Source organism: Stegostoma tigrinum, chromosome 17 (genome assembly GCF_030684315.1).
Source record: "Stegostoma tigrinum isolate sSteTig4 chromosome 17, sSteTig4.hap1, whole genome shotgun sequence".
Classification (NCBI taxonomy): Eukaryota; Metazoa; Chordata; class Chondrichthyes; order Orectolobiformes; family Stegostomatidae; genus Stegostoma; species Stegostoma tigrinum.
Genome location: NC_081370.1, coordinates 34,732,809 through 34,750,470, shown reverse-complemented (window position 1 = coordinate 34,750,470; position 17,662 = coordinate 34,732,809). Strand labels below are relative to the sequence as shown.

Sequence of the window (17,662 nt, the reverse complement as noted above, 5' to 3'; positions counted from 1 at the left end):
GAAATAGAAATTGTTAAGAGGACAGATGTGGAATATGAAACTAACTTGTATTGAAATACGTTAGTAGGTCACGGTGGTACTTTCACCTAATTTTTATTTACTTTTTTATGGAATTATGTAACCCTAACCCTAACCCTAACCCTTTTTATGTGAGTTATCTGGAACATCTTTTCATTATTGTAACTGCCATAAATGCCATTGAGTTTTTTAAAAATCATAATTGCTTACAATTTCCACCCTCAAAAATCTGGTGTCATCACAGCGACCAATAAATGATAGAATCCCTACAGTGTGGAATCAGGCCTTTCAGCCTAACAAGACCACAGTGACACTCAGAGCATCCCAACCAGACCCATCCTCCTATAACCCACCAAACCCACACATCCCTGATCACTATAGGCAATTTAGCATGGCTAATCCACCTAGACTGCACGTCTTTGGACTGTGGGAGGAAACTGGAGCACCCAGAGGTAACCCATGCAAACACAGGGAGAATCTACCTGAGGGTAGAATCAAACCTGGGTTCCTGCCGCTGTGAGGCTGCAGTGTTAACCACTGAGCCACCGTGCTGCCATGATCTACTTGAAACCTAGCGAAGTTTAGAAGGACTGAATGTTTAATCGACTTAAGGGACTGAGTGGGCTGTTGCAATTTATGTGTTAAAGGTGTACAGCGTTGAAGTTATTATATCACTGGAGATGGGCATCATTAGCAAAGCCAGCACTTATTGCCAATCCCAAATTGTCCTTGAGAAGGTGTTGATGAGTTGCCTTTTTGCAATATTTTTGGAGTGTAGGCACAATTACACAGCTGTTAGGGAGGGAGTTCCAGGATCATAATGTAGCAGCAGTGAAGGAATGGTGATATACTTCCAAGTCAGAAAGGGTTGTGTCTTTGATGAGAACTTGCAATTGCTGGTGTTCCGATGTACCTGCCTTCCTTATTCCACTTGTTGGTAGGGGTCACGTGACTGGAAAATGCTATCACAAGTACCTTGAGTTGTTGCAGTGTGTCTTGTACACTGCACCCAATGCTGCCGTTCAGTTGGTGATTTTATGGCATTGAATGGGATACTGGCCAAACATATTACCATTGCCTGTGTTTCAGATTTCCAGCATTCACAGTAGTTTAGTTTTATTTAAGCAAATAGCTCCGAATTTGGCTTAGTGCCCAATTCTTTTTTGATAACTCTCCTGTGATGTATCTTTGAATGCATTATGCTGCTGAAAGGCCATTGGTAATGTTGTGGGAATATCACCGGATATGTAAGTCAGAGGCCTGAGCTCGAGCCTTGGGAATGTGTTCACATCCCACTGTAAAAGCTAGTAGAATTAAAATTCAGTTAATTAATCTGGAATTGAAACCCAGTCTCGGTAAGAGTGGCAATGAAATGATCACTGGTTATAGTAAGAACATATCTGCCATTGTTATCTGGTCTGACGTGTATGATCCTATTCTATATGACCACTCTTGGTACCTTGTGGTATGTGTCATCTCTGCAATGTTGTGGTACTGGCAAAGGTTTGTTTGAGGTAATTTAAATTGTTGATTTTGTTTTTTGGCTTGGACCTATCTAGTGATCAATGACAGAGGATACACTCCTTTCAAATTGGGGGTTGGGGTGGGGAGAGATCATAGCCTAGTGGTATTGGATTGGTATTCCAGAATCCCAGACTAATGTTCTTGGAACTTGTGTTTGAATCGCACCATGGCTGGTGGTGTCATTTGAATTCAATTAAAATTTGGGATTAAAGACTAGCCTAATGGTGACCGCTGTTGATTGTTGTAAAAATCCATCAGATGCCACCAATGTCCTTTAGGGAAGGAAATCTTATCTGGTCTGGCCGAAATGTGACTCCAGAGCTGAGAGAAGAAGTTTGAGAGGTGACTTAATTGAAACATATAAAATAATCAGAGGGTTAGATAGGGTGGATAGGGAGAGCCTTTTTCCTAGGATGGTGACGGCAAGCACGAGGGGGCATAGCTTTAAATTGAGGGGTGAAAGATATAGAGCAGATGTCAGAGGTAGTTTCTTTACTCAGAGTAGTAAGGGAATGGAACGCTTTGCCTGCAACGGTAGTAGATTCGCCAACTTTAGGTACATTTAAGTCGCCATTGGATAAGCGTATGGACGTACATGGAATAGTGTAGGTTAGATGGGCTTGAGATCGGTATGACAGGTCGGCACAACATCCAGGGCCGAAGGGCCTGTACTGTGCTGTAATGTTCTATGTTCTATAGCAAAATGGTTGATTCTTAACTGCCCTCTGGAATGGCCAAGTGAGTTTCTCAGTTCAAAGGCAGTTAGGGATGGGTAAAAAATGCTAGCCCCGACAGCATTGTCCACATACCATGAAAGAACTTTTAAAAATGCAACATGAACATTAATACCTTCAGAACAATCTGAATCTTATAAAGATACATTCGTGTTTTATTTTATACATTCTGCTTGTGAGTCCTAACTGTTGTATGAATGATCAGGCAAGCATGTACCTTTCAATGACGGCATCCATGTGATATCACACCATGTGATATTTTTGGATAAAAAGTAAAGCCTTACCTTGAATAACTCAAATAGAATCAGTACAGTGTGGAAACAGGTCTTCGGCCCAACAAGTCTACACTGACACTCAGAGCATCCCACCCAGACCCATCCCCCAATCTACACATTCCTGAACACTACAGGCAATTTAGCACAGCCAATTCACTTAGCCTGCACATCTTTGGACTGTGGGAGGAATCCAGCACAAACCCACACAGGGATAATGGGAACTGCAGATGCTGGAGAATCCAAGATAATAAAATGTGAGGCTGGATGAACACAGCAGGCCAAGCAGCATCTCAGGAGCACAAAAGCTGACGTTTCGGGCCTAGACCCTTCATCAGAGAGGGTGTTGGGGTGAGGGTTCTGGAATAAATAGGGAGAGAGGGGGAGGCGGACCGAAGATGGAGAGAAAAGAAGATAGGTGGAGAGAGTATAGGTGGGGAGGTAGGGAGGGGATAGGTCAGTCCAGGGAAGACGGACAGGTCAAGGAGGCGGGATGAGGTTAGTAGGTAGATGGGGGTGCGGCTTGGGGTGGGAGGAAGGGATGGGTGAGAGGAAGAACAGGTTAGGGAGGCAGAGACAGGTTGGACTGCCCCCACCGCATCCCTAAACCAGCCCAGTTCATTCCCCTCCCCCCACAGCACCACACAACCAGCCCAGCTCTTCCCCTCCACCCACTGCATCCCAAAACCAGTCCAACCTGTCTCTGCCTCCCTAACCTGTTCTTCCTCTCACCCATCCCTTCCTCCCACCCCAAGCCGCACCCCCATCTACCTACTAACCTCATCCCACCTCCTTGACCTGACCGTCTTCCCTGGACTGACCTATCCCCTCCCTACCTCCCCACCTACACTCTCTCCACCTATCTTCTTTTCTCTCCATCTTTGGTCCGCCTCCCCCTCTCTCCCTATTTATTCCAGAACCCTCACCCCATCCCCCTCTCTGATGAAGGGTCTAGGCCCGAAACGTCAGCTTTTGTGCTCCTGAGATGCTGCTTGGCCTGCTGTGTTCATCCAGCCTCACATTTTATTAACCCACACAGACACAGGGAGAATGTGCAAACTCCACACACAGTCGCCTGAGAGCGGAATCAAATGCAGGTCCCTGGTGTTGTGAGGCAGCATTGCTAACCACTGAGCCACCATGCCACCTTTGGAATGGATTACTTTGGAATGGATTAATAAAATCAGTCTACCACTCTGTTAAACAATACAGCCCAAGTTCTACAGGTGTCTGCATGAAAATTGTAATGTAGTCAGTTGCTTTAGTAAGAAGTGGAATATTTAGTAAACAAATCTTCCAGTATTTGTTTTCAGTAAGAAGTCTGCCTCAGTGTTCATGTTAGGGAAACTAACATAATACAGAAAAGCGTTACAGAAGCCAATAATGTGAATGACTGTTAAATAGCTCAGCAAGCCATTCCATTAAAGGGCAATTAGGTGTTTTCAGTGATGCCCACATCCCCTCAAAGAATGAACAAAAAGCCTTGTTGTAAAACTTTGTCATGTAGATTCCAATATTTGCTCAAAGAAATGATGTCATGTTGGGCCAGTTAACCTCAGGAAATACTGGGAAAACTTTGGTGTACTGTTGCACAAGAGCTGCTTTTGTAATAACACAGAAAACAAAAGGTTAGAGGTCCAACAGCATCTTTAAGGGGACCAGAAATTTAATATTACAGCATTAAAGGAGTTCTGATGAAAAGTTAGCGTTGAAACTTGTTTTTTATTTGACCTATTTTTCTAAACAACCTGTTCAGAGATATTATTACACACCTCTGGAGCGGGTGGGACTTAAACGTGGGCCTCCTGGTCTAGGGGTAGGAACACTACCACTGCATCATAAAAGGACGTTGAAACTAGTTAACTTCTCTGTTTAAACATACACTGGCGCTTACAGGTATTACAGCCCCGAATTTCACTCTTCAGGGTACATCAGCTCTGACACAGAAGTTTCCATGGGAGCAGAAAAGGAGAAGGGAGAGGAGGCAGGGAGACACACCTAGTGATGGATCCCAATGGAGTGAGGTTGTTCATTAATGTGCTATCTGGACATCTGCTCTCATCTGTCTGTTACATTTCTTTACAAAGTAATTCCTTCTGCTTATATTCACTCAGCAGTCACACCGTCAAATCTACTCGCACCCACTCACTTCCCATGCGCACATATACAAACACTATCCCTCAGACACACACCACACTCACATATATCATAGAATTCCTACAGTGTGGAAACAGACCATTCAGCCCAACAAGTTTACATTGACCCTGCAAGGAGCGTCATATCCTACCCTCTCTCTGTAACCCTGCATTTCCCATGGCTAATCTGCCTAACCTACACATCCCTGAACATTGTGGGAAATTTAGCATAGTTAATCCACCTAAACAGCATATCTTTGAACCATGGGAGGGAACCAGAGCACCTGGAGGAACCCCGTGCAGACGTCACAAGAATGTGCAAACTCCACACGGTCACATAAGGCTGGAATCAAACCTGGGTCCATGGTGCTGTGAAGTGGCAGTGCTAACCACTGAGCCACCATGCTGCCGTGTCACACACTCACTCTCTATCAGTCTCACTCTGACACAGTGTCTCACAATCTCATACACACTCACTCTTCAACTCTCACTTGCACAGACTCATATCCTCACATTCATAATCACACTCACACTTTGTAACTCATTTACTCATACTTTCTTACAGACCCACTCTTTTTCTCACCTTCATCTCTCATGGTCAACTTACATTCCATCTCTCATACTTACACTCACTTTTACATTCACTCACTTTCTCATCTTGCTCATTCATTCATTCTGACTTTTTCAAAGCTGTACATCACACTCATTCTAATACTCACACTCTAACACTCGATCTCTATTTCTCTCTCAGTCTCTCATTCATTATCACACTCACTCCATGATCCACTCAGTCTGTGTTGCTCACACTCTCTCTCACTCTTACCTACATCCTGACTTGGTCTCCATCAATCACTGTCACACTATTAAAGGCCTACATATTCACATTTGCACCCTTACACACTCTTAATCACACTCACCCCACACTTGGCCTCACACTCTCAAGTTCTCACTCTCACAGTCTTATTGAACTTTAATGCTTGCAACCACACTCCTTCTTTTAGCCACATGCTCACACTCATACCTTCACAGTCAAATCTCATCATTTTCATGCTCACTTTCTAATTCTCACAGTCAGTCTAATCTCTTTGCATGGCTTGCATTTGCATACTCTCACTCATTAGCTTACCCTCACTCCCTTATACCTTCTCCCTCTCACTCACTTACTCAGACCCTCTCCCCAACATTCCCTTGCACATATTCTCCTTGGCTCAGTTGCACTCACACTCAGTCTCTTATTCATCATCTAAGAAACACAAGATGGGTTCAGCTCACCCAGTGTTATTCAGCTCAATGAAATATTATTTCTAGATTTGACTTGGATTGCATTGCAACAGATGTGTATAAAATCTGCACGATTGGATCGGAACCACAGTACTAAAGGAACAAAACAAAGAATTGGTGGAATTCGTGTTAGTGACAGAAGAAGAGAAGGTTCAAGAATGGATTTGAGAGAGGCCTAGGCTTAGCCCTTTTCACAGATGATTTCCTAGTTGTGCTGCTGGTGGGTAGTTGGAGGCAGATCTTCTGTCCCAGTACTGGGAGGGAACTATCTCTAGTGAACCAAAGAGAATGAGAGTAGAGGTGCCTAGGAGGCCAGTGGGAGGGTTATTTTACCATGCTGCTTGATTCTGCACGGGAAACGATTTAATAATCTAACTAGATCAAGCAAGATGAATACAGTCATATGTGCACCATCATTATCCCAAGTCTATACTCTACCTAGTTTATCTTACACCACAACAACTCCTACTATATGTGCAAATGCACCCATCCTTTCTTATACGGACTTCCTCACATCTTCATCTGTTAAGCCATCAGTCAGACTCGCCCTTGGCCGTATGAAGTTCCGTTCCTGTTCCCTCAAATGTACTCACCTGAAGAAAACCCTTTACATTGGACACAGAGGGTGGTGGTCGATGTTGCTTTTTGGTCTGGAGGCCTGCAGCCAGTGTTGTGCCACAAGGATTGGTGCTGGTCCACTGCTTTTTGTAATTTATAGAAATGATTTGGATGTGAACACCGAAGGTATGGTTATTAAGTTTGCAAATGACATCAAAATTGTTGGTGTAGTGGACAGCGAAGAAGGTTACCTCGGAATACAACAGGATCTTGAACAGATGGGCCAATGGGCCGAGGTTTGGCAGATGGAGTTAATTTAGATAAACGTGAGGTGCTGCAATTTGGAAAGGCAGGAGTCGCAGGTAGACAGGATTGTGAAGAAGGCATTTGATATGCTTGACTTTATTGGTCAGTACATTAAGTGTAGGGGTTTGGAGGACACGTTGTGGCTGTACAGGACATTGGTTAGGCTGCTTTTGGAATACTGCATGCAATTCTGGTCTCCCTGCTTTAGGAAGGATGAAATTTGAGAGGGTTCAGAAAAGGTTTACAAGGATGTTGCCAGGGATGGAGAGTTTCAGCAATAGGGAGAGGGGCTATTTTCCCTGGAGCATCGGAGGCTGATGGGTGACCTTATAGAGGTTTATGGAATCATGAGGGGCGTACATAGGGTGAATAGCCAAGGTCTTTTTCCCAGGGTCAGGCAGTCCAAAACTAGAGGGCAAACATTCAAGATAAAGGGGGAAAAGATTTCAAAAGGGACCTAAGGGGCAACTTTTTCATACAGAGGGCAATGCATGCATGGAATGAGCTGCTGAAAGAAGTGGTGGAGGCTGGTAGAAGTACAACATTTAAGAGGCATCTGGATGGATACATGAATATAAATGATTTAGAGGGATACAGGCCAAATTCTGGCAAATGGGATTAGATTAATTTAGGATATCTGGTCAGCATGGACAGGCTGGACTGAAGGGTCTGTTTCTGTGCTGTATATCTGTATGAGCCAATGATTCTATGACCCACTCCTAGATTGCTTTTTCTAATCACTGTGGGAGAAAAAGAACATAATGTCAGAGAGAGGGTGAGGAATGGAGGCTGTCCAGATATTTCACAATGAACAGAGGAGGAGTTACTAATTTAGACGAAGTTTCAGCATCACAGTTTAGGAAACAGGGGCTTGCAGCTACCTGCTGAAACCATATCGCATACTGTACTGAGTCACACTGAAAGTCAGGTATGATCTTTATAGCAAAATGCAACATTCTTAGCCTGTTTTGTATTACTCCCATTCTCTTTAAAGTACAGCAGCAATCAATGAAAATCACTGATAGCAGTTCCTCAGGTGAGATGATCCTGCCTAAGGTTGTACTATCACAAGATTCATTCCAATGTTTACACAATGGTGGCACCTGTGAGGAAACATGTTGAAGTTTTACCTGGTGACTGATGTGTTACCAGTGAGCAAGAGAAGTCAGTGGAAACTAGCACTGCAGTGGCAAGTTCATATTAGATGGCACAGCCTTCTCCAAATTCTATCAGTTAAACACAGGCCTGAACTTTGGGGATTTGGAAAGCGGAACAGAGAGTGCAGTGGACATGGGCACATAGCCATCGATGATTGATTTTTTTCCTTTTCAATGAGTAGCAGGAGAGGATGTTGTACAGCCTTTCACACACAGATTGACCATGAGGAATCCAATGAAAACCTAGGTGGACTGATGTAGGACATTGTGAAGATGGCTTCCATCTTGAATAGAGTGACCAGTTCCATTGAACATCAAAAACTCTAATGATAGGGTACATTTATTATCTTGACTATCACCGGGCAGAATTTGGAGATAGGATTTTTACTCACTCACTGGAATGATCTTGACTATCACCGGGCAGAATTTGGAGATAGGATTTTTACTCACTCACTGGAATGGGGCAAGATGTTGACATGATTTAAAAATTGCTGTCTCAGAGGTTGTCGCTGGATCTCAATACCTCTTGGACAGTCTACAATTTTCAAACATGACCAGAATGGAGGGTGTTGCAAGGGAAGTGACAAACTCAGTTGTCTCCAGTCAATGGCTCATTAAGCTCTTTTAGGAACTTGTTAATGGCTGACAGAAATTGACATTACAATTTTTAAAACATTTTTTTCATTCACAGGATGATGGCGTTGCTGGCTAAGGCAGCATTTATCGTCCATCCCTGAGGGCAGTTAAGAGTTAACCACATTGCTGTGGGTCTGGAGTCACATGTAGGCCAGACCAGGTAAGGAGAGTCAACCATGGACTCATGGCCATCATTAGACTCTTAATTCCATATTTCTATTGAATTCAAAATCTGCATCTGCTGTAATGAGATTCAAACCTGGGTCCCCAGAATGTTAGCTGGGTCTCTGATTTAACAATCCACTGATAATACCACAGGCCATCACCTCCCCGCAATTAGGCAAATATGAAGAGTAGCACATAGGTTACGGTCTCAAAAGGCGAAAGTTGAACTTTCATATTGGATGAAAAGTATGTGACGGGCGACAGAATCTTGAGAGGATGTGCATGTACACTATTACAACCTGAGACCAGACTGCCAACTTTGTTATGATCTGGCTAGGGACCAATAATCTTTTCAGAAAACAGACAAGAGGTGAGATCCAAGACACTTACTAACAGGATAAAGCCACAAGATTCCAGTTTGGAACAAACGGTACTGTATAAGTGAAAATTTACAGTACAATTTATTTTTAACACCCAAAATTAACAAATGGTAAACTGTGATTGAACACCTTGCCTCCCACACCATGTCAGAAATAGAGACAGATCTCCTAAATTCCTCAGTAACTCCTCTAAGACAGTAATGATATGATGGGTAATTATCAATCACATTAAACTTCAGAATGGATTACAGTTCTTTTCACTTTGCTGATAAAGAGCAAGTCTCCACTCAAGAGTTGCTCCTCCGTCAGCCCCCTCAACAACTGATCCTGTTCCTCTCGATCACCTTCCTTTCCTGAACTCGTGCACCTTAGGTCTCTGAAAACTGCACGCCAGAAATTATTCAGCAGCACAACTCCAGTTTTCCATCAACAGCCAGCTTCACTAAGGTAGATTCATTCCTAGGTTTGCCTGAGCTCCAACTCTGCTCAGTTACATCAAGTAAAGATTGTTTGTGGCACTCTCACATCTGCACTGAAGTATTAATGATTTTAGGTCCTTTGGAGCCCCAGAGAGTAACCCCCCCGCCCAACCCCCGCAACATACAGCCAGTTACCTGCTTACCTTTTCAGCTCCTTGGACTTATTTTGAGCCCTAACCCCAGCTGCTAGCTGCCCGCTGATTCATAGAACTTCTCCCTGAGTTTGTTGTAACAGCACAGCACATCCAGCTGCCCTTGACTCCTCAATGCAGCTGCCTTCCCTGCAGTATTTTCAGGACTTCTTGTTTTTACTTTAGATTTCTAATGTTTTCAGCATTTTCTTTTATTAATTGAATGGTCACTACAAATATTGATGGCGGAGATTGGGAGTGCTTCTGTGTGCTGAACAGGAGGAGAGATGCCAGCACCATATTCATGAAGTTGCATGCAAGGGGAAGTTAAGCTGGAAAAGCTTCACAATGGTTTCAAAGGGGGAAATGTTTTGCTCAGTCCCTGTGCTATTTTCTGTCTCCTTTGTTCTGAAAATTGGAGTTATCTTTATGTAACTCTGAGATTGGATCACTCCATGATACTGTTGGCCCTTTCTATTGCTTTAATTTTATAACTTATCCCATGCATCAGTGTGTGAGAGACCAATCAGAAAGGAGGTAGCATTAGCATTGAATTTTCACAGAATTCGTAGAAGCTTGTCGTGCTTGTAAATGGCTAGTTAAATGAGCATTATTACCAGGTGCCAATCTCCTGCTGTCCCCCCATACACCTGCACATTATTTTTATCCAAATAATCATCTTCTTGAAAGTCTCAATTGAACGTGCATTCATTACTTTAGTCCTTCAAGTTTTCTTCCACTGTCTCTGGACTGTCACACGAGATATTTTAAACGAGATATTTTGTTCAGGCATTTTATGATGTAATTCTGGGGCGGGTGTGATTTGAACCTGGACTCCCTGGCCTAGAGGTAGGGACCTGACCTCTGCACAAGAGCCCTTGTAACTTTGTAACAGGACATCTTGAAAAGGGAGGGTGATGAGTTCAAAGTCAGGGTACACATTGGTACCAATGATGCAGGTAAAGTGAGGAATGAAGTCTTGCACCAAGAATTCAGGGAACTAGGCAGTAGATTAAAGAGCAAAACCTCAAACATTGTAATCTCTGGATTATTCCGAGTGAAGTGCAAGCGAGTATAGAAATTGGAAAATAAGATAGCTGAGTGCATGGCCGGTGCAAGGGCCACAGTTTCAGGTTTTTGGATCTTTGGGACCTCTTCTGGGACAGGGCTGACCAACACAGGAGGGTTGGGTTGCATCTAAACTGGAGGGGAACCGATATCCTCATAGGGAGATTTGCTAGTGCTTCTCAGGATGGTTTTAACTCGAGTAGTAGGGGGCTGGGAACCAGAGCAACAGGTAGGCAAGTTGAGGGATTGAGGGAAAGGTAGATGTTAGAACCAGTAATTACAAGTTAGTGAACACGATGGAGCTGATGGGCCAAAATATGTTTACTTCAATGTAAAGAGTGTTGCGGGTAGGGCAGATGAGTTTAGAGTATGGATCAGTTATTTGGGACTATGATGTTGTGGCCATTACAGAGACCTGATTGAGAGAGGAATGGGAGGTTAAAAGATATTTATAAGTTTATAAAATAATGAGAAATATAGATAGAGTTAATGGTAGTTGTCTTTGCCCTAGGATTTTAATACTAGGGGACACATTTTTAAGGTGAGAAGAGAGAGATTTTAAAAAGACATAAGAGGGTAGTTTTTTTACACAGATGATATTTTGCGTGTGGAATAAACTTTCTAAGTGGTGGATGTGGGTACAGTTACAACTTCTAAAAGATATTTGGATAAGTACATGAATAAGAAAGGTTTGGAAGGATTTGGGCCAGGAGCAGGCAGGTGGGAGTAGTTTAGTTTGGAATTATGTTCGGCATAAGCTAGTTGTACCAAAGGGGCTGTGTCTATGCTGTACGACTCAATGACTCTAACATTCTATGAGGGACCTTACCAAAATCCTTATAAACAACATCCACTGCTCTACCCTGATCCATCACCTTCATCGCCTTTTCAAAAAATTCAATCAAGTTAGTAAGACATGACCTGCTGCGCACAAAGCCACACTGATTTGCCCTAATTAGATCATGGTTTTCCAAATGCATATAAATCGTATCCCTAAGAATCCTCTCTGATAGCTTCCCAAGTACCATTGTGAGACTCATCAGTTTCTAAGCTCCTGGTTATCCTTAATTGATTTCTTGAACGGAGGAGCAACATTAGCTAGTCACCAATTGTCAGGAACCTCTCCAGTGGCCACAGAAGATATAAAGATCTTGGTCAAGTCCCCAGCAGTCTCTTCTCTTGCCTCTTTCAATAACCGGGGGTAGATCCCATTGGGTCCTGGGGACTTAACTACCTCAATGCTCTTCAACAGACCCAACATCACCACTTTCTTGTCCTCAAACTGTTCTAGCATATTATGCCCACACTAATCTCACTATCCTCTGTGTCATTCTCCTTGATGAATACCAATGCAAAGTACTCACTTAGGATCTCACTCATGTCCTTTGCCTTCAAGCACAAGTTCCCTCCTTTGTCCTTGAATGGTCTGATCCTCTCCCTAGTTATCCTCTTGCTTTTAATATATATACAAAATGCCTTGGGATTCTCTTTAACCTTACTTGCTAACATCATTTCACGGCCCCACTGCACTCTCCTAATTCCTGTTTGAGTTCTTTCCTACTTCCTTTATATTCTTCATGAGCCTGAACAATTTTAGCTTCCTAAACCTTACATATGTTTCCTTTCGCTTTTTGCCTAAATTTACAACCTCCTTCATCATCCAAAGGTCCCATACCTTGCTATCCTTGTCCTTTCTCCTTACTAGCACATGTCTGATCAGTAGGTCTTTAACCAACTCCCACGTGTCAAATGTGGACTTGCCTAACAACAATTAGATCAGCAATTATAGGAAGGATGTGGAGACTTTGGAAAGGGTGCAGTAGAGATTTACCAGGATGTTGCCTGGATTAGAGGGTATGAACTATAATGAGAGGCTAGAAAAACTTGTGTTGTTTTCTCTGGATTGGTGGAGACTGAGGAGAGATCTGATAGAAGTTTATAAAATGATGAGAGGCATAGTTAGGGTTGATGGTCAAAATCTTTTTCCCAGAGTTGAAATGTCTAATACTAGCGGGCATGCATTTAAGGTAAGAAAGGAAAAGTTCAAAGGAGATGTGCGGGGCAAGTTTGTCACAGATAGTGTGAGTATTTGAAACGCACTGTCAGGATCATGATGGAGACAGATACAAAGGGACGTTTAAGGGGCTTTTAGATAAGCACATGAATAAGCAAGGAGTGGAGGGATATGGACCATAGGCAGGCAGAAGGGATTAGTTTAATTTGGCATAACATCATTGGCCAAAGGACCCATTCACTGCTCTAGTGTTATATGTTTATGTCCTATGTTTATGGCATGATGGAATAACAGCATACTCTAGTAATTAGTCAGTGTCATCAGTGATATCAGAACATATGAAAATGGGATCTGAGTGTGGAGGCTTCTCAACGGTATCTGCTCTTACCCTGTGTTGTAAAAAGGTGTTACATTTAATTTATACTTACATTATGAAGAAGGGCCACATCAGACTCAAAACATTAACTCGGTTTCTCTTTCCACAGATGCCGCCAGACCTGCCGAATTTCTCCTGCATTCTCTGCTTTTGTTTCAGATTTCATGTTTCTGTAGTACTCTGCTTTTATACTTACTGAAAATTGTTAACATTTATTAATCGTGATGCAAATCAAATCTTATTGGAAACACACACCCTATTTTTGAAAATAAACTGTTCGGAATGTGGCATTATTGGCACATTTATTGTCCTTCCTAATTTCTCTCAAGAAGACAGCAGAGAGCTGCCTTCTGGAATATAATTGAACATCTACTTGACTATTTAAGTGGCATTTGAGATTCAACTACATTGCTATGGGCTGGAATCAAATGTAGGCCAGTCCAGTAAGAATGGCAGATTTCCCTCCCAGAGGTCATAAGTGAACCCTGTGGGTTTTCATCACAATCCAACATCTTCATGGCTAGGCATACAGGATTTTCTTTTAGAAACTGAATTCAGAAACTGAATCCTGTAACTGACCTGCTTTAAATATTAACTCGTGTTCTCTGGGTTTTTAATTCAGTGACATAAGCTCTACTTATTAAACTGCAATCTTATTTTGTTCCTGATTTTGTGCAGCAAAGCTAAACAACTGCTAACTGGAAGGAGCTCTTAATTAACTTACCACAGCTGTGACCTAAGCCTGTGAACAATGTGTTTATTGTAAACTAGGAGTCAATAGCAAGTTTCAGCACAACAGTAAAAAGCAGAAATGAGTGCAGTTGAAAACTTTGACTGAGCTCGAGTGAAACCAGCTGACTCTTCTGGATCTCCTCCAAGTTGAAACTTGTGCAAAATACTGGCCATTTGTTCGAAGCATTATGTTTTGGTCCCTTGGAGCTTTCTAATCTCCTTTTATAGAGATTTAGATTGCCTTGGAAACAGATAAACATCATCATCCCTCCTCCACCCACCTCACCCAAGCAGACTGGCAGAGTCTTGTGTGACCTGACAGTCCATTCCAGCTCTGTCTGGCCCCCAATTTCCTTTCATGCACTCTACAGCAGAAGTTACAGGACAACAATCAGGATTATTGGAACCATTCCAAGGGAGAGGGGTGGAGGATGTGGACAACTGAATGGATTTGAATTTTTGGCTTTGGGTTCACAAGAAATGAAAGACAGTGCATCGTAGTGATAAGATTGTAAAACAAAACAATGGAAACCTGGGCCCAGTAAAGAAAATGATTTGGCACCAGTAACAGTGTCTACTGACATTTACCAGTCTTTAATCAGTCCTTACTGGCAGCTACTAGAAAAGCAGTACTTCATGCCAGACCTAACTTGGGGCAGAAGTATTGAGCAAATAAACTGCGTGCCATCATTTGCAATTTACTGGTGCGTGGTAATTTAGTAGATTATTTGAATTTCTGGGGTTCTACTATCCATCCTCTGAATCATTGTGCTTCCGTTTATTATCTTATTGCAAATGTGTCCGTAACAAAACAAATGAAAGAAATCAGTGCCTGATTTCAACCTTATCGTGTACTTCAACACCTAATCTTCACCATGCTTCACTATTGTCTCAGTGCAAATGTGAAATGAAAATAAAACCATGTCACTGTTTTCCCCATTACTGCATATTGCCTGACAGTGGCAGACTTACTTTGACTAGCCAGTTCTTTCAGGCTGTTTCATACTGGACTGTGTTTGCACATGTGTTGCTTATCTGATTTTGTCATTTTGTGAGTACATTCAACTTTACAGATGAACCTATGAACAAGGAGCAGTAGTGGGCCCTAAAACCTGCTCTGCTATTCAGGAGGTATCTCTGCTTGAAGAAGTGTGTTACCATGTGCCCAATGTGGTTTAGCAAGTGGCTTGACAATGGGAGCTGAGGCAGGCTGCAAGCAGTGATGAAGAGCACAGATGAGGAACGTGTTGCTCAGCAACCCAGAGTGGCAGGCGTTTACAGGGTGATCACCAAATCCAACTTCTCCCAAACCTATTCAAGTTTACGGGACAAAGACCTGTCTGCTTACAGACTGGGGTAATGGGAACTGCAGATGCTGGAGATTCCAAGATAATAAAATGTGAGGCTGGATGAACACAGCAGGCCAAGCAGCATCTCAGGAGCACAAAAGCTGACGTTTCGGGCCTAGACCCTTCATCAGAGAGGGGGATGGGGGGAGGGAACTGGAATAAATAGGGAGAGAGGGGGAGGCGGACCGAAGATGGAGAGTAAAGAAGATAGGTGGAGAGGGTGTAGGTGGGGAGGTAGGGAGGGGATAGGTCAGTCCAGGGAAGACGGACAGGTCAAGGAGGTGGGATGAGGTTAGTAGGTAGCTGGGGGTGCGGCTTGGGGTGGGAGGAAGGGATGGGTGAGAGGAAGAACCGGTTAGGGAGGCAGAGACAGGGTGTAACCTGTCTCTGCCTCCCTAACCGGTTCTTCCTCTCACCCATCCCTTCCTCCCACCCCAAGCCGCACCCCCAGCTACCTACTAACCTCATCCCACCTCCTTGACCTGTCCGTCTTCCCTGGACTGACCTATCCCCTCCCTACCTCCCCACCTACACCCTCTCCACCTATCTTCTTTACTCTCCATCTTCGGTCCGCCTCCCCCTCTCTCCCTATTTATTCCAGTTCCCTCCCCCCATCCCCCTCTCTGATGAAGGGTCTAGGCCCGAAACGTCAGCTTTTGTGCTCCTGAGATGCTGCTTGGCCTGCTGTGTTCATCCAGCCTCACATTTTATTATCTTGCTTACAGACTGACCTGGGTGTGCCTGGTGCATATGTATTTATTGTCTTACTTATTTTACTTGCTATGTCATGATAACATCACACAGACACAAAGTGGCGATTAAGTGGAGAACAGGTTTATTTCTTTAAAAATACATCTTCCTATTTGAAGTTTGGAAAGTTATATATTACTGAAATTTTTTTTATCTTGAACTTGCAGACAGTGCAAAGAGCATGCTCATGTTCAGACACTCTTAGGTGTCTGAAATTGACAGTCCAACTCATAGCAGTTACAATGTATGTTCCATATGCACAATACGACTGCAAAACGTTCCAACTGAGCGTTATTGATAGTGCAACAGAAGTGAAATGTAATGACTCAACTGCAGTGGAAGAGTTAATGATAGGATTAGCTTGCATTGCAAACTCCTAACCAACCGCAGGATAATACAAGCTACTGGTTGAAGATGATACAATTGGCAAAATATGCAACATAACATCTGTCTGAAATCTAGATTTCACACAGCCACCTACAAACTCCTCAGGAGGTACTGCTGGTTAATGCAGGGAGATGTCCATGTAAAGCCTCAGGTATCCATAAAAACTAGTCACATCATCCTGAAAAGGGACATCATCTTGAAAAAGTAGCAGTCTTCTGGCCATTATATACTTTTCCTCTAGAATGTCAAGATCTTTCGCAGCTCATAAAACTGATCGCTTCTCAGCCTTTTGGCACAGACCAAATGTAAGTTATAGAGTCAGCTAAAACAGAAACAGACCCAACAGTCCAACCAGCCCACGCCGACCGTGTTCCCAAACCCACCTGTGCTTGTCCCATATCCCTCCAAACCTTTCATAAACTTATCGAATACCTTTTAACTGTTGTAACTGTACCTGCATCCACTGCTTTCTCTGGCAGTTCATTCCACACACTCTCTGTGCAAAAAAGTTGCCCCTCATATCCTTTTGAAAACTTTCTCCTCTGGCCTTAAAAACACGACCCCTGGTTTTGAACTCCCGCACGCTAGGGAAAAGATTCTTGTCATTCATCTTATCTGTGCCCTTCATGACTTTATAAACCTCAATAAGGTTATCTCCTATGCTCCAGTGAAAAACGTCCCAGCCTTCCCAGTCGATTTTTATATCTCAAACGCTCCATTCCCAGCACCATCCTTTTTTGCCAGTCATCAGAGAGTTTTGAGATCATCATTGAGCTCTAGGAGATTGTCGACTGAGCTGACCAGTCAATAGTGGATGGTGCCTTGTTTCCAGTTGTCTTGACCGCCCCCACCGCCCCCCACCTTACAGCTGGCCCAAGAACTTGCACTGCTAAGACCATATGCAGCAGTTTTCCCATGTTAAAAGAGCTCTGCAAAGGCACCGTCCACATCCTCAGGTTGGGTTTTGGGAACTGGAATGTCAGAACTCTTACTCACAGTCCCAGCAGTGATAGACCGGAACTCCACACTGCCCTTATTGCCCAGGAACTCAGGCACTATGATCTTTACATCACTGCCCTGAGTAAAACCCAGCAGGCAGAGGGAGGACAGCTCAAAGAGCGAGGTGGTGGCAACACATTGTTTTGGACGGGCCAAAAAAGAACGCTGCATCCATGGAGTCACCATCAAAAACGAACTGGTGGACCAACTC

At 43.3% G+C, this 17,662-nt stretch overlaps 1 long non-coding RNA gene across 2 annotated transcripts in view; it reads left to right on the top strand.

The window, feature by feature from the left end:
- LOC132210679 (uncharacterized) overlaps positions 1 to 13,483 on the top strand; it is a 65,196-nt gene extending 51,713 nt beyond the window's left edge. For both annotated transcript variants that reach the window (XR_009446818.1, XR_009446819.1), the window contains exons 2-3: positions 8,677 to 8,781; positions 13,344 to 13,483. This is a non-coding gene — a long non-coding RNA (uncharacterized LOC132210679). The remainder of the gene's footprint in view (positions 1 to 8,676; positions 8,782 to 13,343) is intronic.
- Positions 13,484 to 17,662: the final 4,179 nt, after the last annotated feature.